Source organism: Gorilla gorilla, chromosome 3, assembly GCF_029281585.2.
Source record: "Gorilla gorilla gorilla isolate KB3781 chromosome 3, NHGRI_mGorGor1-v2.1_pri, whole genome shotgun sequence".
Classification (NCBI taxonomy): Eukaryota; Metazoa; Chordata; class Mammalia; order Primates; family Hominidae; genus Gorilla; species Gorilla gorilla.
Window position 1 is genome coordinate 145,188,937 of NC_073227.2, and position 19,832 is coordinate 145,208,768.

Consider the following 19,832-nt stretch of genomic DNA (forward strand, 5'->3'; position numbering starts at 1 on the left):
ATAAATTATAGTTTCAATAAAAATTAATTCCCATCCCTGAGGAGTGCTTACCTACTCGCGAAATACTATATTTTTTTTTTATACAAGTGTGTGAGTTCTTCCCCTTTAAGATTTTTCATAGGGGCAGCATTCCCTAAAAGTAAGGAATTTGCAGGCAGGTGGGTATGAGCTGAACTCTCATTTTACTATTTTCAAACTGAATGAGAGTAAGCCAGCAATTCAGGTTTTTTTCATCAAGACAATAGAAAGAATTTTACCTTTCTTACAGAAACTGGTTATGTTTAATTATATATCATGTGTAAAGAAATTGTCAAGTAGCGAATTCTTATTTAACTCTCTTAAGCCTCATATAAAGGAAAAACAAAACTATCCTTCTCTAATCATTTTAGTACCTCAGAATGTCTGGAATACGTTGTTTTTGATTTTGTGGGGATGATTTATATTGCCATGATTTGTTTTGGATGGTTTTCTGGCAGCACAGCTAGGCCAAAACAGCATAATGGCCACAATGGTACAATTTATCTTGCAGAACATATCAAGCACATCTAGAGAAAACAGAGATAAGAAAAATGGATCCTTTTTCTGCAACACGAATCTTATGTAAATTAGGATAAAAAATGGACACATTTGAAAACACTGAATTAAATGAACTAGATGGCAGGATCTTTAGATCACAGTTAAAAGAAAGAGGAACAATTTATACATATTCTATAAATAGCAATAGCAACATGATGTGGCAAATAACATCAGATAATTTTGGATGATGAATTGACTTTTCCTTATCACACACTAACTGGAAAAAGCAAATAATCTTTTGACAGAAACTAAGAAGAGAATTCTTGTCAAAGAAGTTTGGCCCTGCAGCAGTTAAAGCCAAGTTGGAGTAGATGTAGCTGTACAAATATAAATAAATGAGTAAAAGTTAAAAGCATCTAGAATGCCTTTTACATAGGAACAAGGACATCATGTTCTGGGAAGCCACATATTTTAGCAATATAACCCTTTATTATGAAATGTACAGAGTATGAACTCAGATCTGTCACTATTTTATTAAAACTGATTCCAAGTAAATCAAGGGAAACCAAAAACTTATGTAGGGATTATTTTTTAAAGTAGGAAATTTGTACATTTAGCAAACATTACGTTTTTTGTTGTTATTGTTGTTGTTTTTAATTTTAGCCTCATTGTTGGCCTTTTTAGTTTCAAAAAAACTAAACTTTTTTAGGAACTCAAATATCATTCAGCAACACCATCATCAATAATAGGATTCCAAGAAAACATGTAAAACATGTATAAAGTGGTGGTTTTACCTACTATTTTAAATTTTTCAGTTCTATACTTTTCACCTAAATTCTTATGGAAGAAAAATACTCCAGTTAGATATCTAAATGGTGGAACAGCATAACATAAAATGTGAGGCAATTGCAAGGAATACATTTGTGTATCTAATAATGAGAAGTGGCAAAATACAATAATTTTGCTTAAAACATTGATTTTATCAAGAGAAGACTAATTTATTGGGATAATTTTATCAGGAGAAGACTGATTTATTGGGATAAAATGAAAACCTGGGATAAAAGTTAGCTAAACTTGCATTAATTTCTTTCTTTCTTTTTTTTTTTTTTTTTTTTTTTAAAGACAGAGTCTCACTCTGTCACCCAGGATGAAGGGCAGTGGTGTGATCTGCAACCTTTGCCTCCCGGGTTCAAGCAATTCTCCCTGCCTCAGCCTCCCAAGTAGCTGGGACTACAGGTGCCTGCCACCATGTCTGGCTAATTTTTATATATTTTTTAGTAGAGATGGGGTTTCACCATGTTGGCTAGCCTGGTCTCAAACTCCTGACCTCAGGTGATCCACCCACCTCGGCCTCCCAAAGTGCTGGGATTACAGGTGTGAGCCACAGCACCCGGCCGCATTAATTTCTTAAATGCTAAAATGTCTCTAGAACTGTACAAAGATCTACATTTTAAGGAAAAATTTTCACTGAAGTATTAGCATAAAGTACACAAATCTTAAATGTACAACTCAAAGAATTTTTACAGATAATTTTATCCTAGTAATTAGGATTAAAAAAATTACACTACAGAACCCTTCTTTGTGCTCTCCTCCAGTCATCACCCTCAAAAGTAACCTCCTTTCTGACTTTTATAATCATAATTTGGTTTTGTCTTCCATGTAAATGGAATTTGGGAGACTTATTTTCTACTGTAATGAATACATGCATTATATTGTGAGTAGTAGTTCATTTTTATTGATGCATAGTTGATATAGTTTGGATAATTTTCTCTTCAATCTCATGTTGAAACATGATCTCCAGTGTTGGAGGTGGGGCCTAGTGGGAGGTGATTGAAACATGGGGAAGGAATTCTCATGAGTTGGTTCTGTCTTCGTGACAGTGAGTGTGTTCTCATGAGATCTAGGTGTTTAAAAGTTGGTGATGCCTTATCTCCCTCTCTCATTCCCACTTTAACTTTCGCTTCTGTTTTTCCTTTCATCATGAATAAAAGCTCCCTGGATCCTTCCCAGAAACCAAGCAAACGCTGGCGCCATGCTTCTTGTAAAACCTGCAGAACGGTGAGCCAATTAAACCCCTTTTCTTTGTAGATTATCCAGCCTCAGGTATTTCTTTATACAATGCAAAAAATGACCTAATATTTCATTGTACAGTAGGCCCCCAAATGTCATTTTGGTCAACAGTTTTTTCTTATAACATTGATGAGGAAAAAATAAAATAAAACATTCCTGGTGAGGCCACTGTCTGTGTATTAGCAAATTCTTTCCATATCTGCCTGGGTTTTCTCTGGACACTCCAGTTTCCCAAAGGTGTGCACATTAGATGAACTGGTGTGTCTCCGGGGTCCTAGTGAGAGTGTATGTATGCGTGTGTGTGCCCTGTGATGGGGTGGTGCCCATTGCAAATATCTAGGAATTAACCAAAGAAGTGAAAGATCTCTACAATAAAAACTATAAAACATTGATGCAAGAAATTGAAGAAGACACCAAAAAATGGAAAGATAGTCCATGTTCATGGAATGTAAAATTTGATATTATTAAAATACCCATATTACCCAAAGCAATCTACAGATTCAATGCAATATCTATCAAAATACCAATGACATTCTTCACAGAAATAGAAAAAAAATCCTAAAGTTTTTATGGATCCACCAAAGACCCAGAATAGCCAAAGCTATCCTGAGCAAAAAGAACAAAACTGGAAGAATCACATTACCTGACTTCAAATTATACTACAGAGCTATAGTGACCAAAACAGCATGGTCCAGGCATAAAAATAGACCAATGGAACAGAATGGAGAACTCCAAAAAAAAAAAATTTCCATACACCTACAGTGAACTCATTTTTTACAAAGATGCCAAGAACATACAGTGGAGAAAACAGTTTCTTCATGGATGGTGCTGGGAGAACTGGATATCTATATGTAAAACAATGAAACGAGGCCCCTATCTCTTACCACATACACAAATTGAATAAAAATGGATTAAAGATTATTAAAGACATAAATCAAAGACCTCCAACTATGAAAATACTATAAGGAAGCATTGGAGAAGCTCCATAGAACATTGGTTTGGGCAAAAATTTCTTGAGTAGTACCCCACAAGCACAGGTAACCAAAGAGCAAATGGACAAATGGAACACATCAATTTGAAAAGCTTCTGCACAGCAAAGGATATAATCCACAAAGTGAAGAGATAATCCCCAGAATTGGAGAAAATAGTTGCAAACTACTCATCTGACAAAGGATTGATAACCAGAATATATTAAGAGCTCAAACAACTCTCCAGGAAAAGAAAAAATCTAACAATCTGATTTTAAAGTGGGCAAAAAGTTTAAACAAACATTTCTCAAAAGAAGACATGCAAATGACAAACAGGCACGTGAAAAGGTGCTCAAAATCACTGATCATCAGAGAAATGCAACAGGCACATGAAAAGGTGCTCAAAATCATTGATCATCAGAGAAATGCAAATCAAAATTACAATGAGATATCTCACCCCAGTTAAAGTGGCTTTTATCCAAAACTCAGGTAATAACAAAGGCCAGTGAGGATGTGGAGCAAAGGGAACCCTTGTACACTGTTGGTGAGAACGTAAACTACACAGTCACTATGGAGAACAATTTGGAGATTCCTCAAAAAACTAAAACTAGAGCTATTATACAATCCAGCAATTCCACTCCTAGGTATGTACCCAAAAGAAAGGAAATCAGTTTATCACAGAGATACCTGCAGTCTCATGTTTGTTGCAGCATTATTCACAATAGCTAAGATTTGTAAGCATCCTAAGTGTCTATCAACAGATGAATGGATAAAGACAATGTGGTACATACGTACAATGGAGTGCTATTCACTTATAAAAAAGAATGAGATCCTGTCATTTGCAACAACATGGATGGAACTGGAGGTAATTATGTCAAGTGAAATAAGCCAGGCACAAGACGACAAACATTGTATGTTCTCACTTATTGGTGGAATGTAAAAAATTAAAACAATTGAACTCATGGAGATAAAGAATAGAAGGATGGTTACCAGAGGATAGGAAGGGTAGTGGGTGGGTTGAGGGGAGGTGAGGATGGTTAATGTGCACATACACACAAAATAGAATAAGACATAGTATTATTTGTAACACAACAGGGGGACCTATAGTCATTAATAATTTAATTGCACATTTAAAAATAACTAAAAGTATAATTGGATTGTTTGTAACACTAAGGATAAATGCTTGAGGGGATGGATACCCAATTTTTCATGATGTGATTATTTCACATTGTATGCCTGTATCAAAATACCATGTGTGTCTCATAAATATATACACCTACTGTGTACCAAAAATTTAAAAATAGAAAAATTAAAAAATTAAAAATAAAAGTGACTTTTATGAAATATTCTTAATTTCAATGTAAGGCATTTGCTCAATATTTTCCTTTATTCTTTGTTTTTCTAATCTGCTAAATAATTATTTTACTCCATAGATCTGTTCTGTTATTTTCTAGACACTCAAGCTTTTGAATCTGCCATATTTGGGTATAAAATTCATCGGGAATTCAGTTTTGTTTATATTATGACATATCAATCAAGATTTATTTTTCTCTGTGGATATGTATTTGATTCTGTTAACCAATGCTCTATAGTCTCTATCACTGGAGATTATTTGTGCATACTCAATAATTTTTTATAAATAAAGCACAAAATATACTATTTTGTGCCTGGCTTTCTACACTCAGTAGTTTTTGAAATGCATCCATGTTATTGCATAATCAGTTCATTTACTTGTGCAATTCTATTGTGTTACTATACTACAGTTTGTTTACATTTTCATCGGTTAGTAGATATTTGGAGAGTTTGGCTATTAACAACAAAGCTGTCATGAACATTTACGTGCAAGCCTTTTTGTGGACACCTGTCTTTATTTTTCTTGGGTGCGTACTCAAGAGTAAATGTTCTGAATCCCACAGTAAAAGTACATTTAACTTTATTAGACAGTATAAAACTGTACTGTTTTACACACCTAATACCAATGTAATAATGTCTTATATTCTCCATGTATCAGCAGTACTTGGTATTTTTCAAGTCTAATTTATTATATTTTTAATTTTACGGTTGGGGATTTTGTGTCATGACAGGGAAGACTTGTCCATCCCCATCTATTCCTGTTATTCTTAACAAAATAAGTCAAGAATATTGTATCCTAGAATGTTGTGGTTTATTCTTTCCTGTTTTCTACCTGTAAACTATTTTGAGTTAATTATTGAGTACGATATGAAGTAACAATTGAGGTTGAAATTCTATCCTTTGTTGTTCTTGTCATTTATGTTAAAAAATGACAAAATGTTTATGGGTCTCTTTCTGGACCTTTCATTCTTTTCCATTTATATACTTATTTTAGTGCTAATAGGACACTGTCTTGATTACTATCAAGTCATAATAAATCTTGATATCAGTTAGTCTAACTTCTCCACATTTCTTTTTCAAAATTAACTTTGCTATTCTAGATCCTTTGCATTTCCACATACATTTTAGAATCAGCTTGTCAATTCATACACAAAAATTTATGTATGGAATAGTGATTGGAATTGCACTTAAACACATAGAGCACATTGCAAATGATGCACATATTAACATTACTATATTCTCCAATCTGTAAAAATGGTATATTTCTCCATTTATTTAGGTCTTCTCTTTTAGTTCAAAACCTGAGAGAAGGTGTCTTGTTCAACAAGAAGTTTTGAGTTAAAACAAGCTTTTCTTTTTAAAAAAAATTATACTTAAGTTCTGGGATACATGTGCAGAACGTGCAGGTTTGTTACGTAGGTATACGTGTACCAGGATGGTTTGCTCCACCCATCAACCTGTCATCTAAATTAGGTATTTCTCCTAATGCTATCCCTTCCCTTGACCCTACCCACCAACAGGCCCCACTGTGTGATGTTCCCCTCCCTGTGCCCATATGTTCTCATTGTTCAACTCCCACTTATGAGTAAGAACACAAATATGCATCTTTTTTGTCTGGTAAACCATGTGTGGAGCTTTCTAAGGTCATGCTACTGCAGGCCATCGCAGGGAGGTTCGGGTTCTATAGTTGGCTTCTGACTCTTCCAGGGCTAATGTCCTAAATACCCTCCCCTATCAAGACATTAGCTTGTGATAACAATTGTATATACATTACACACAGAAGGACGGGGTTTGTTAGAATCAAAAGGAATCCTACATTATCATAACTACACATATTATCATCATGTATACTTATTTTGAAAGCCCATTTAAGGGAAAGTTAATGTACAAACTCACCAGGTTTCACTGGACACATGGTAATTTGATCTCAGGAAACCATATACAGCAAACTTGGTCATTGCAAAATGATGGTACTGTTTAGAAAAGAAAACACACACACACACACACACACACACACACACACACAAATAGAGAAGATACTACCAAAAAAGACAACTCTTAAAATTGGACAGGAGAAAATTAAAAAACTTATATTTATTCTCTTAACAAAAGTTGGAAAAATTTTATTACTAGAAGGACTTCATTTAGGAAACATTTCTCTATGTTTTATTGGGTATGTAAACTTTGGGATCAGTTAAGTTTCATTGAGTTACTAGATTTTAAAAACTAGATAGCTAAAGAGGCTAAAATCTTCATATCATTTCTTATTACATAGTGTCTTTTCTAAATTTGTTCAGAAGCTGAATACTTAAATCACAAACACCAAGAAAATAAATGGTCTTATATATGTTTTTTATAGAAATGCAATTATTTCTAGTTGGTCACTAGTAAGTAACATGAGTAAAAATATTAGGGATATTATAACACAGTCAAAAGGAAGCATCCTTTTGTAATAGTTTGAAACAGAGCATACTGATATGATACTCATTGGGGATTGATGTGCCTTAGTGCTTCTATGTGCCCAATAAAACATACAGGTGAACATAAGAAAAGAATAGGTCAAATGAATTGTTGTTGCTATTCTAAATAGGAGAAGATGATTCCCAAAGACAACTTGGGAGCCAAGTAAAATAGGGAAATGTACCGAGACTGTTACATGTTTGCACAGGGCAAATTTATGGACCCAATGTCCTTCCCTGATCTAACACATGTTGTGTTAACCTATTGTGCGGTTGCTTAAGAATCGAAATTTACTTGACCATATTCTTTAAAAAATTCTTACTTTCTCTGGCTGCACCACAGTGGCCTATCTCCATATGAAGAAGGGCTGACTTTCCATCTGGGCAAAAAGCAGTACTCATGCTTTACAATTTTTATAATAGATTTCCACCTTTATCCCTGGCCATTTGACCTTGAAAGAATATAAACCAGCCTTCCTTAAGCCATATAAAATATCATAATATGAGGTCATTTCAAAAAGATGAACATCATGATATTTAGAGAAGATTAAGACATATTTTTGGTGGCAAAAGAGCTGACAAGAGGAGCACAGGCTAGGACCAGTTAGCTAGCACAGACCTCACTTTTAATTTAAGAACTTCAGATTTAGAATTGTATTCTGTAATTGAAGTTGCACTTTAAATCGTAAAGATTTTTTTTTCTTTTTGGAAACTATTAATTTTTAATATAAGTATTTAGATAATTTTATAACTTTATTTTGGAATTTATTTTTTATTTTTCATGCACAAGTTAAAAAATGTCCTAATTTTCTCTTGACATATAGCTAAACCTTGCCTAGCTCCCTGGAAGTTAAATTATATTGGCTGAATTCCTCAGAGAATATATTTCATACATTGTAATGCTGTAGTCTTTCATAACACATCACTACAACAGATCCTGTTCTGTGTTTGTTATAAGCAAGTTGAAAAGAGTAAAAAAAAGCAGTATAAAAATGGCAGTGCAATTTGAAATGTGAGCTCATGAGTCAAAGACAGAACTGGCCTAATATTGTTACAGATACATGTGCAAATTATGTGTCTTCTCTAAGTTTGGTTTCTTCATTCTTAGAGTAGGGATTTAACTGTTGATGTTAGGATTAAATAAAATACTGTAGCACCACACACAATCCCAAACCCATAATAAGTATCCAATAAGTGTTAGCTTATATCACCATTATTTATAATATCATCTATAATTTAATTGGATTATCTCTATATAAATCTCCCTACATAAGAAATTTTGTTTAGAATTTATTGCCAGGAAGAAAATGTTCTCTCCAAGAAAGAATTGCTGTGCTTTCCTCTTCTAGATAAAAAGAGCAATATAAGTTATCTTTATCTTCTTATTCTCACTGCCAAGAAGTTTTGTGTCAAGTTTAAAACCCATTTAGAAAATGTATTTACCTTTATTCTTGATATATCTACATTCTTTTTCCTTTCTTGGTCTGACTTTGCCTTTTTTAATACATAAATGGTATACAATTTTAATAGTGATAGATTTCTAATGCTTTCTCTTAAAGGCAAACATTGCTAGAATTGTAAAACAATATGGATAGGGCCTAAGCATGATATATGAGCATAGTTTCACAATTGGTGAACTATTAATACATTTTCCTAGAGCCTTTTGTAAAGAGAAAGAACATGTTTCAAAGAAAGAGAAAACTTAGATTTGTAATTTAGGTTAAGTAAAATAGGCCATATTCAATGTATAAACATAAATGAAATAATTCTTAAAAGTATTAGATTAAATTTAACAGCATCTTTAACCATCATAATCAATGAGAGTTTGTTACACAAATGTAAGAAATTTTGGCATCAGAAAATCTGTCAAAATAATTCACTACATTATCAAATGAAAAGAATCAGTTGACTCACAAAAAAATGTTTTGATTAAGTTCACCTTCTATTTTTATTTTAAAATTTGTATTAGCAAACTGAGAATAAAAGGAAATTTTCTTTAATTAATATAGGTCGTTTTTTAAGTTATAGCAAATGTTATTCTTAATGGAGAAAATTTAGATTCATTCAATTTGGGAAAAAAATACTCAGGATACTACTAAACTTTAACATAATACTGAAAGTACTGGCCAAAGCTGTAAAGAATTTAAAAAGTAAAAGCAAAGATACAAGGATTGCAACAAAATGACAAAACTCCTATTTATACATGATTTGATTATATACCTGTAAAACTAAGTATTGGTAAAAAAAAAAAAAAAAAGCTGTTAAAATTAATTTTAAAATTTAGCAAAAAATAGGCTGGGCGTGGTGGCTCATGCCTGTAAGCCCAGCCCTTTGGGAGGCCGAGAAGGGTGGATTACTTGAGGTTGGGAGGTGGAGACCAGCCTGGACAACATGGTGAAACCCTGTCTCTACTAAAAATATAAAAATTAGCCAGGCATGGTGGTAGATGCTTGTAATCCCAGCTACCTGGGAGGCTGAGGCAGGAGAATGACTTGAATTCAGGAGGTGGAGGTTGCAGTGAGCTGAGATCTAGCCACTGCACTGCAGCCTGGGTGACAGAGCAAGACTCCATCTCAAAAAAAAAAAAAAACATATTAAGCAAAACATATATAAAATATAGCATTTCTTTATTCTAATACTCTCCAATTAGAAAATAAAACAGAAAAATGTTCCTATCAGCAGCAACGACTACAAAATACCTAAAAATTAACTTTAAATTAAAAACCACATGTATACATATGATCTCTATGGAGAAAATTTAAAACCTTAGTAAAGATAAAAATATAGTCTGATTTTATTGAAGATCTTCCATAATATTTTCTGGAATGAATTAATATTATAAAGATATAAACATTCTCCAAATAAAAGTATAAATTCAATGCAGATACCCTCAAAATTCAAGTGCACTCTTATTTTGAGGTTAATAAATTTTGCCTAAAATTAACCTGGAAGATAAAGGCCTTTGTATAACATCTAATTTTGGCCATGACAGAGTGGCCTGCAAAAAAGAATTAATGCTTACTCTGAAAACAGTCATGTAAGCTGAATAAAATATACACAATTACTGTTTGAAGGTATTGGAGGGCTGTCAAAGCAGCATGACTTAAGGGGCTATGATCCCTGAAACAAGGGACACTATACAAGGTGAGGTGTGCATTCACCTAAGCTTTATTCTTAGGAGCATTATACAAACAACAGTGCAGGTAGGAGAGAGCACAAAGAGAGAGCAGCAGGCTTACAGTACCACAGGAATAACCGCGGGATGCTGAATGGTAAAATCCTAGAAAGGAGAGAACTGCAAACCGAGTCCCCCAATCTTTAAGCCATACTTCTATCCCTAAACTGGAAAAATCCAGAGTAAGACTCCAAGAACCCCATCAGCAGAAGCAGCTAGGAAGTTAAAGAGCTGAGGAGGTGTATGTCGAAAGTGTGGTGCTGGGAAGAGAGACTGTAGTTCAATGCTGCAAAGAAGTGGCAGCCTTGGTAAACACCCCAGTATTCGGGTTGAGAACACGGAAGATCCTTGCTTTAAGAATAAAGGCTACTTCTTGGAGCAAGAACAACATCCTCCAATAAAAGTTATGCCTTAGGAGTAAAGGCAATACTGAAATAGACCAACCCATCAAGTTTTAAAAAAATCAAACCATAAAGGAAAGAGACACTATATGTCATTCCATTAGAAACAGATAACTTTGAAAGTCACATTCCAGAATGCTATCTTGGCTTGCACACTTTGAACAAATCTAGTAGACTTCTAGTACAAAAATACGCTGAATATTTTTAATGGATTCTCTCTAACTCTATTGTAAACTCCATGAAAAATTCAATGTTATTAATCTCTGTATCAATAGTAAGCCATACAGCACTATTCTATGTATTCAATAAATGCTAGTTAAATTAACTAAAAATATTTTAAATAACTAAGATATTTTTGAGACCTTAGTCCCATATCTACTTTACCTGTCTTGTCCATTTGTTACTAATGATTAATGTTTTAAATCAAAGGATTATAACTGTAAACACAACAATAAATAACTTTAAAGCTACAGTAGTGGCATATATAAAATAGAAATTGTCATCTTTTTGGACAGCATTTTAAGAAATTCATGCCCAGTAGTTTACTACATTGAATTATCTTTTGACATTATTAGGTGCCAAAGATACGTTTATAAACCCACATTTGCAATTTCTCAATATTATTGTTTGTATGTTACTTGAATCTTCATGAAAGACACTAAACTGGTTGAGATGTTCTCATTTATTATACATTAGAGGTCAATTATTTTCTGAGAAGAAAGGCATATATCATTATGTATGTAAAATATATAATAAGGAAATATATATTGAGATTAGGAAAATGTATAATATATTGAGAAGTTGGATAAGAAAGTAGAAATGAAGCATGTTGTCCTCAAAATGAAGCTCAGCAATTGTATTACACTAAACACTATTAATGACTAAGTCTGTACATAGTGAAAGCAATTCAATTCTATTTTCTTTTTCTGAAACAGTTATAATTCCTCTATTGTACCTCCATGTTACTTATCAGCATAATAAACTTTCTCAAAGTAAAACATTTTTAGAAAATATATGAGTAATATATATGAGCTTTAAAAATGTCAAATGAGCCTTTCTGTTATGGCCAATTAACTTGTATATTCCTTTTTTCCCCCCTCAAAAAAGAGATTCCACTTGAACTAAGGAAAAATTTTCAGGATATGAGACACAACTACACATTTGAATATTTTTTTCTTGTATAAGGAATTGACTTTACAAAGCTATAAACTACTCTGAGTTTATGGGCTTTTGGAAATAATGACCTCCATTAGAGTTTGTAATGCATTCTGGGCAATATCATAAAAAATGTGTCAGAGTAATTTCATCCTCAAAATGATCATCTTCTGTGAGTAATAAATTGCATGCATATATTCATAAAAGACTCTCTGTGGAATATTCCAAATTCATATGCACATAACTTCACTTTGAAATTTTACAAGAAATGAATGAATTAGTATGTTTATGACCAGATTTCAGTTACCACCAAAAAGACTATCTCTACTTCGAAAAATGTGCTTGTGTAGAATTCTACAAGCATTTTTTAGTACTTATCAGTCTTATGTCTATCAACTTAACAGAAAACTATCCCTTAAATATTTATAAATTCAATTATTTGAATACACATATTATCTAATCTTTCCACTAATCTCTTATTCTTATATAATAAATATTATAGTTTCATATGTTCTTATTTCTTCTTATTAGGATAACTGATCTTTTATTCCATGATGGAAGATGAAGATATATTTTCTAAAAATAATAGCAACAAGTAGTAGAAGTATTATGGTCACTTTTTGAATAGCCTTTTAATTATGAGCATAAATAATCCTATTAAATGATATTGCAAAAATATTAAAAATGTATATGTGTATTAAAGACATAGTGACATAAAATTGAGCTGTTTTGTAATATTATTTTTATTGATTTGAGCATAATCATCACTCAGTGCAAATATTATAAACTGAATGAGAATGTATCTTTTACAAAATTGCTTAAGGAACTTACAAAAATATACAGGATAGAAATGCAAAAGATTAATGCACTAAATGAATTGCGACATTTAAACATCACTGAGACATGCTTTTGCCTCATTGGAAATACAGAGAAATAATACATATATATAAAATATGTAAGAAACAAATTGTAATGTAGATCTCATTTTACCATCTACAATACAAAATCTTTATAGATTGAGTTTTGCTTGTTTGACCTCTGCATCTTCCTCAGCAAATAACATGGTGGTTTTCACACAGCAAAGTTTTGGCAATTTTTAAAAAATCAATGATTTTATCAGTATTTTATTTTACATTTTTATTAAAGTTTAGATAAATATCATATGTACTGGGTGCTTTCTATGTAGCAGATATTGTTTTAAAATTATTTCATTTATTCTGCATGAAACCCATAAGAATTAATAAGAATGAAAGTGTTAATAAAGAGTTTATGTGAGTTATCAATTCCTCATGATGTTCCAACACTTTTAATTTTATTTTTATTTAGATAATTTAAATAGATAATTTTAGAAAAAATATTCGAAGAAATACAATACGAATTTCTAAAAAACACTTATTATTAAAAAGAATAAGTGGTAGAAAATAATTAAGATCAACTTCTTCAAAGTTTGAATTATCTTGGGAATAAAGTTGACTAAATTTAAGCAAGTAAAATTAAAATTGTTTTCAACACTTGTAGCACTTAAAATTGCCTAGCAATACACTCTCCTGGATTTGTACTCTGGGACCAATTCAGCATCATTGTGAGATAAATGCAGTGTTTTGTTAAATTTACTTAGTATCAATCACATATCCTACTCCTATTATCATCTCATTCTGCAAAACATGGAACTATCAAAAATATCTCTAGCCTCTTACATTATGGAAATACTTTCTTGAAAATACATTCATTTTATTCATTTTACTTTAGAAAACAAGCTTGGAGGAGTTTAACTTTTTTATAGATTAATTTATATCATTCTCTTAATTTAATCTAGTTTTAAATATGTTTCATTTTTATCCAAGTAAAAATGATATATAATCTACCCCTGACTTTGCAAAGTATCCCGGTTCTATAAAGAACTGAGATTTAATGAGCACACCTTTCTCTTGATTTTGAGACATAAATTATCTAGAGCCAAGATTCTGTGAAAATCAAAAACTCATTAGATTCTAAGAGGCAAATTAATGTCTGTTTAAATGCTTTATTTTGGAGCATATGGGAGTGCCAAAGAAGAAGCTGAGGAAGAGACTTAAAAACAAAAACATGGTATCAAGACTTAATGAAGGCATTTGAGAAAGAAAAGAAAAACTGTTCTTAGTGTACTTGTCAGGAGGACAGTGATGTTGTCAATACAGAGATTATTTGTTCTTTACAAGTAAAAATGGGTGGGAATAAAAAAATACCTCCAATGTGGTCCTTGTGAATGGTTGCTTTTACTGGGGACATGCTGCAATGGCATGTGTGTCCATTTAAAAGCTATGGCTTTTACTTTACATGTGATTATTTCCCTCTGTGGCTGTAAATTAGGGACAGCTACTATTACATTTAATTACTTTCTGTAGCAGCATGCAGCTGGGGAAAATTTAGCCCTCAAAATGGGTGATTACAAAGGAAAGACACTTCTAAACAAAGATCATGCTCCCTTGTTTATGTTCATTCACATATCAAAGATTGAGAAACTGAGCCATACGAAACAAACAGGAATTTGGTTAAAGAAAATAAAGGCCTAATTACATGCACTGCCATGACAGAACTATAGTTAGAAAATCTAAATACTCTTTTATGGGAATATATTTTGTACAATGAGCAACAATGATTTTCATTGCTCATCTACTGATTTGGAAAACAAATGATAGGATCTGTCTCAGTAAGAACTATCATCTAACAAATGTTTCTGGCTTTACACACATTATTTTTTTCAGCATTTATGTTACAAAAGCCTTGAGATTAATCAAAATGACCATGAGTAATATTCATAATACTCTTAAAGCAATGAGGCCTTCTTTGTACCTATGTTATAAAAATGAGAAAATACATATGATGCTTTGAAATGTTTAACTCACAGTGATATCGTTTTGTAAAGATAAGAACCAAATTAATGGTGGTTTCTACAACAGCAAGCATCATTAATGGTATTGCTCATAAAATTATGCTTAGTTTAACTCAGTTGTACTAAGTGTGAGGAAGGTTTATTGAGAAGTGATTATCTTCTCTTAGTCTATTCAAAGTTACCTAATTTGTATTTACCCATCCTATACCAGATAAAACAAACCTCTCTTTCATATCAAGTTACATAATTTACCACTTTTAAACAATATATGTGGAAAGGCAAAGACAGAAATTATGTTTACCATATTAGGATATTTGTATTTAAGTGTGTTGTACACGTAAATGTGAAAGTTGTGGAGTTTTTTTCTTTTTTTCTTTTTTCTTTTTTTCTGAGACAGAGTTTCACTCTTGTTGCCCAAGCAGGAGTGCAATGGTGCCATCTCGGCTCACCACAACCTCCGCCTCCCGGGTTCAAGCAATTCTCCTGCCTCAGCCTCCCGAGTAGCTGGGATTACAGGAAAGCACCACCACGCCTGGCTAATTTTGTATTTTTAGTAGAGATGGGGTTTCACCATGTTGGTCAGGCTGGTCTCAAACTCCCGACCTCATGTGATTCACCCGCCTTGGCCTCCCAAAATGCTGGGATTACAGGCGTGAGCCATGTGCCCAGCTATGGAGTTTTTTTTTTCTCTCTTGTGCATTTAATAGAAGATAGAAAATTGAACCGTTTAAAAACAGCTCAGATTCAACTGAGCAAGAGAATCTCTGTGGGTAAGAGGAAAAATGAATGGCAAAATAATAACAATACTTAATATAATTTTGTTATAGGAAGGATAGAGAAAATAGAAGATATCGAGAGGAAAGAGCAAAAAGTTTTGCTTTTTTCTTCTGAGAAAGTAATGCATATTTCTGCTCATGAATCAGAATTTCCAAGTAATCCAGACAGTGAGCCTCCACTGAGAACAAAGAAGATCTTCAAAGCCACCAGTCAGCCAAAGAGGTCAGAAGTGAGAACCTCTCAGTGAGATGCCAGGATTTCTGGAGAGAACTCCTACTAGAATTCCTCAGAATCAGCACAGCAATGTTTTGCCCAGGCCCCCTTCCCTGCCCTGGTAAGATTGGAGTTGCTTCACCCTGGCCATTAAATTGGAAATAAAATGTCTTTGCATAGCTGATACCTGTTAGCCTGATGGAAGAACTTCTTGTATTATGTTTTGTTTTTTTTTCTAATTTAGTTAGAAAAGTACCTTAATCAGAATTCAAAGATGCATAAGCGTACTGTCTTTAAAATTGTCACACTGGTAAGTTATGTAGATTTTTAAAAACATTACTGCCATTTATCAAGGCACTTGGAGAGTATGTCCTTTAGAATTATATTCCAAGTCCTTTCAAAGCTACATTCATTCCTTAGCCTATTCTCAAAACAAATTGGAGACGATAGGCTTACAGCACAACCTCCTAGAATAGGCAAAGACACCTACAAATACTTATTAAGCTACCTCTTGTCTTTCCAAACTTGCTTACAGTCAGAAAGTCTAACCTATTTAGAAAGTAAGTCCATTCAATTTTATGTGTAAGAATGGTAACAGTCTAATCACTTCCATTCTTTGGATACTAATGACTTTGGGATATTTCCAAAACCAGATGTACTTTCAAAAAATGGCTATTTGCAATTACTTAGTAATGCCTAGTGAATTAGCTTTTTCTACTTAAAGGTAGACTTCAGCTCTTCAACAATACCTACAAAATCACATAGGTCTTCTTGGTATATGCAAATTTTTTTGTTCCTTCTTTGTAACTGTACTTAAAGATGGATTCTCAATATTAATGCGGATATTCACGTCTCTGAATTACTGGAACCAATATTTTTCTAATTGATATAAAGCTAGATATTTTCAAATTTTATTAGATGTTATTGTCAGGTGCTAAGTCAATTGTGTAATATATTATTAAACAATGTAAAGAAGTTTCTCAACATGTTACCTATTTCAATAAAAATAATTTTTGCAACAGCATATGGTTTTGAATTAAAAATAGAAAATTACAAGTATTCATATAACCCTAACATGTCAGTGTTGAATTTTTTGATATTCTCTTCCAGTGCTCGTCTATATTCTTAAATAATTTTACATAGTGTTTGTCATCATTTAGATGTGATCTCAATTGTATTTAATAAATACACTATCATTTAAAATCAAGAAAAATATTTGAAAGTTACTTTAAAACAATCTCTTTAACTAAAATTAAATGAATCTAAACTTCCCCAAAGGCTTTAATATTTGTCACATTAATATAAATGCCATAAACTAATTTAAAATTATTCTTATAGTTAAAAACAAAACAAAACACAACCTTTGAGAGTAGTACTTGTAATCATTATTCAAGGGATTTTCTCTTTGCCAAGTCAGTTATAACTGTATTTTTCTATAAAACCATATTCTATGTATTTCTGTTAATATCTAGTTTAGTAGATTCTTTGTCAGAGTGGTAATAATTACATGTGCCAGTTGTCTCCCAATGCAGTCCTTTAAATACTCTATTTTTACAGTCAAGTCACAAAATACTAGATTAAAAAACAAAAACAAAAACAAACAAAACAAAAACAAAAAAACTTGGCTTCCTCTTCCCTTTGTCTCCCTTCGCTTTTCTCACCTACCTCTCTCATACAAAACCACACAATGACATGCCACAAAACAACAAAAAAAAACTCGCCACCCATCTGCCAAGGCAGGGAGGAGAGCTAGAGAATGCCCCTGCATTACTCTGCTGAATTATGAGCTGCACAGGAGCTGTTTTTCCTGGATCAGTAAGCTCATGGTTCACTGACAATTCCACAGAGATCGAAGTACAAGAATGAAAGACAACAAAATAAAAATGTTTCTGTCATTGAGACCATTTTAACAACATTTGAAAACCTTGCTAACTTTTTAAACGAATGTTGCTCATTGTTGTTCACAAACTTTAAAACTGTCCGTACTATTTGTTACTATAAAATTTATTCCTACATTATGGAAAGATTTTTAATGATGCCTGTGGGAAGCAAATCAACAAAGATTTCCAAATCGGCTTCCATAAAATGTGTCATAGATAAGCAACTAGAATCAGTCCACTTTGTATGCATATCTGCATATATGTACAAATACATATCTCATTGCAAAAAAATTTAAGAGGGTTCACAAACGTACATGAAATGAAACAACATAAAAATGCACCAAAAGAAAATGAGGTGAACAGAAAATAAAAGTACAAATGCAAATAGAGCTATGAGTAAGGACAGTACAGATGTTACATTTATGAAAATTTACATGGCACAGAAGTATTATTTTGCCTCCCCAAAGCCATTTTTAACCCCCTTCTATTTTTTGCCTAGTTAGCCTTTCAGCTAACGGTCATCATTGATGTGATTCTAGCTAATAAAATTAAGCAGAAATGTTTCGAGTGACTCATTAGAAAGAATTTTTACTTTTCAGTAATTGTGAAACAATTTGTATATTTCTCTCTGGCAAAAACACTTCCCCTTGCTTTATGCCTCTGAATGTGAAATGGAAACATGATGTTTAGGGCTCTTGCAGTCATTTTGTAGCCATGGGGTAAGGCTAGGCAAACAATAGGGATCTCAACTTCATTTAAATTAAAGCTGCAAAACCATTACCAACAATTATGCACCACAGGTTTCTTGTTATAGGATAAAATGCATCTCTGCTTGTGTAAGCCACCGTTACTTTTGGTTTGAGTTGCTTGATGCCAACCTTATTCTAATTTATGCGAACTATATTCTTACAAAATTTGGATTACTTATGTGACTTTAAGTTTTTAACAGTTGGCATGAAGAGCAAAACATGACCAATTATGATACATATTGCTTATAAAGAAAAAAATAATTTTCCTTGGAGTTCTCATTAAGGAACATGTGTGATAATGTCATGTATTGAGCAAAATCCTTTACAAACACAGTGACAGATTTTATAATGCTCCTCTTCGTAACATTTCTTAATGTAGCCAATGCCATATGAAAAGGCATAATTCAGTGGAAGCAGTTCTCCTGGAAGCCAGCTGTATGGTTGTTGATATGATAGGTACAACCACTCATAGAGACTATCAATGATATGATATGAAAGGCTCTGTTGAAATGATAGGTACCAAAATCTGATACAGGTTTTATTGAGAGTGTTATTATAAACATTTAATTATGTTGACTGAATAGAAATTACTTTGGGGGGGGATTTTCTTGATATATTTCTAAATGTAGAGGATAAGATAGCATATAATTAAGAAATTAACCTTGACCAAAAAGAGTTCTAGCCTTTTTCCCCAGTTTTTGGGATGTAATCTCTAAGCCACTGGAATTTCATGCCTAGTAGGAATTTATTTCCCTGGGGTCCTTGTGTCATACCCGATGTCCAACAATTTGATTTAGAATTGAGGCTTTGGGGCATGCAGTATCAAATCAACCTCTGAAAGTGCTGGAGGCTTAGACCAGCTACATAGACAGTCAACTGTCTATGTGACAGAGCCTCAAGAAAAAGACTAGGGAGCTGGATTTCAAGATGGCTGACTAGAGGCTCCCAGCACTTGCCTCCTCTGCAAAGAATGACCAAAACAGCAAGTGGATAACCACATATTGAACAGAGCTTCTAAGAACACTGCAATTCAGTAAGGAAGTGGCAAGGAGCCCCTGAGGCAGGAGAGGGAAGCAAAGCTGCCCAGCCAGAATCAGCTTAGATCCAGAAGGAACTCCCCATTGGGAAAAGGTGAAAGATCTCCAGTGGTCCATGGGCTAAAATTCTAGCCATGAGAGCCCTTCAGGCCTTGTAGGCCCTGAGGTTAGTATAGCAAGCTGTCTAGAGTCCATGCAACAGGAGTG

The 19,832-nt window shown here is 33.1% G+C and overlaps 1 long non-coding RNA gene across 1 annotated transcript in view; it reads right to left on the reverse strand.

Annotated features, from left to right (window-relative positions):
* Window positions 1–427: 427 nt before the first annotated feature.
* LOC129532978 (uncharacterized) overlaps window positions 428–19,832 on the reverse strand; it is a 126,628-nt gene continuing 107,223 nt past the window's right edge. Inside the window, exon 3 of the long non-coding RNA XR_008678967.2 lies at window positions 428–545. This is a non-coding gene — a long non-coding RNA (uncharacterized lncRNA). The remainder of the gene's footprint in view (window positions 546–19,832) is intronic.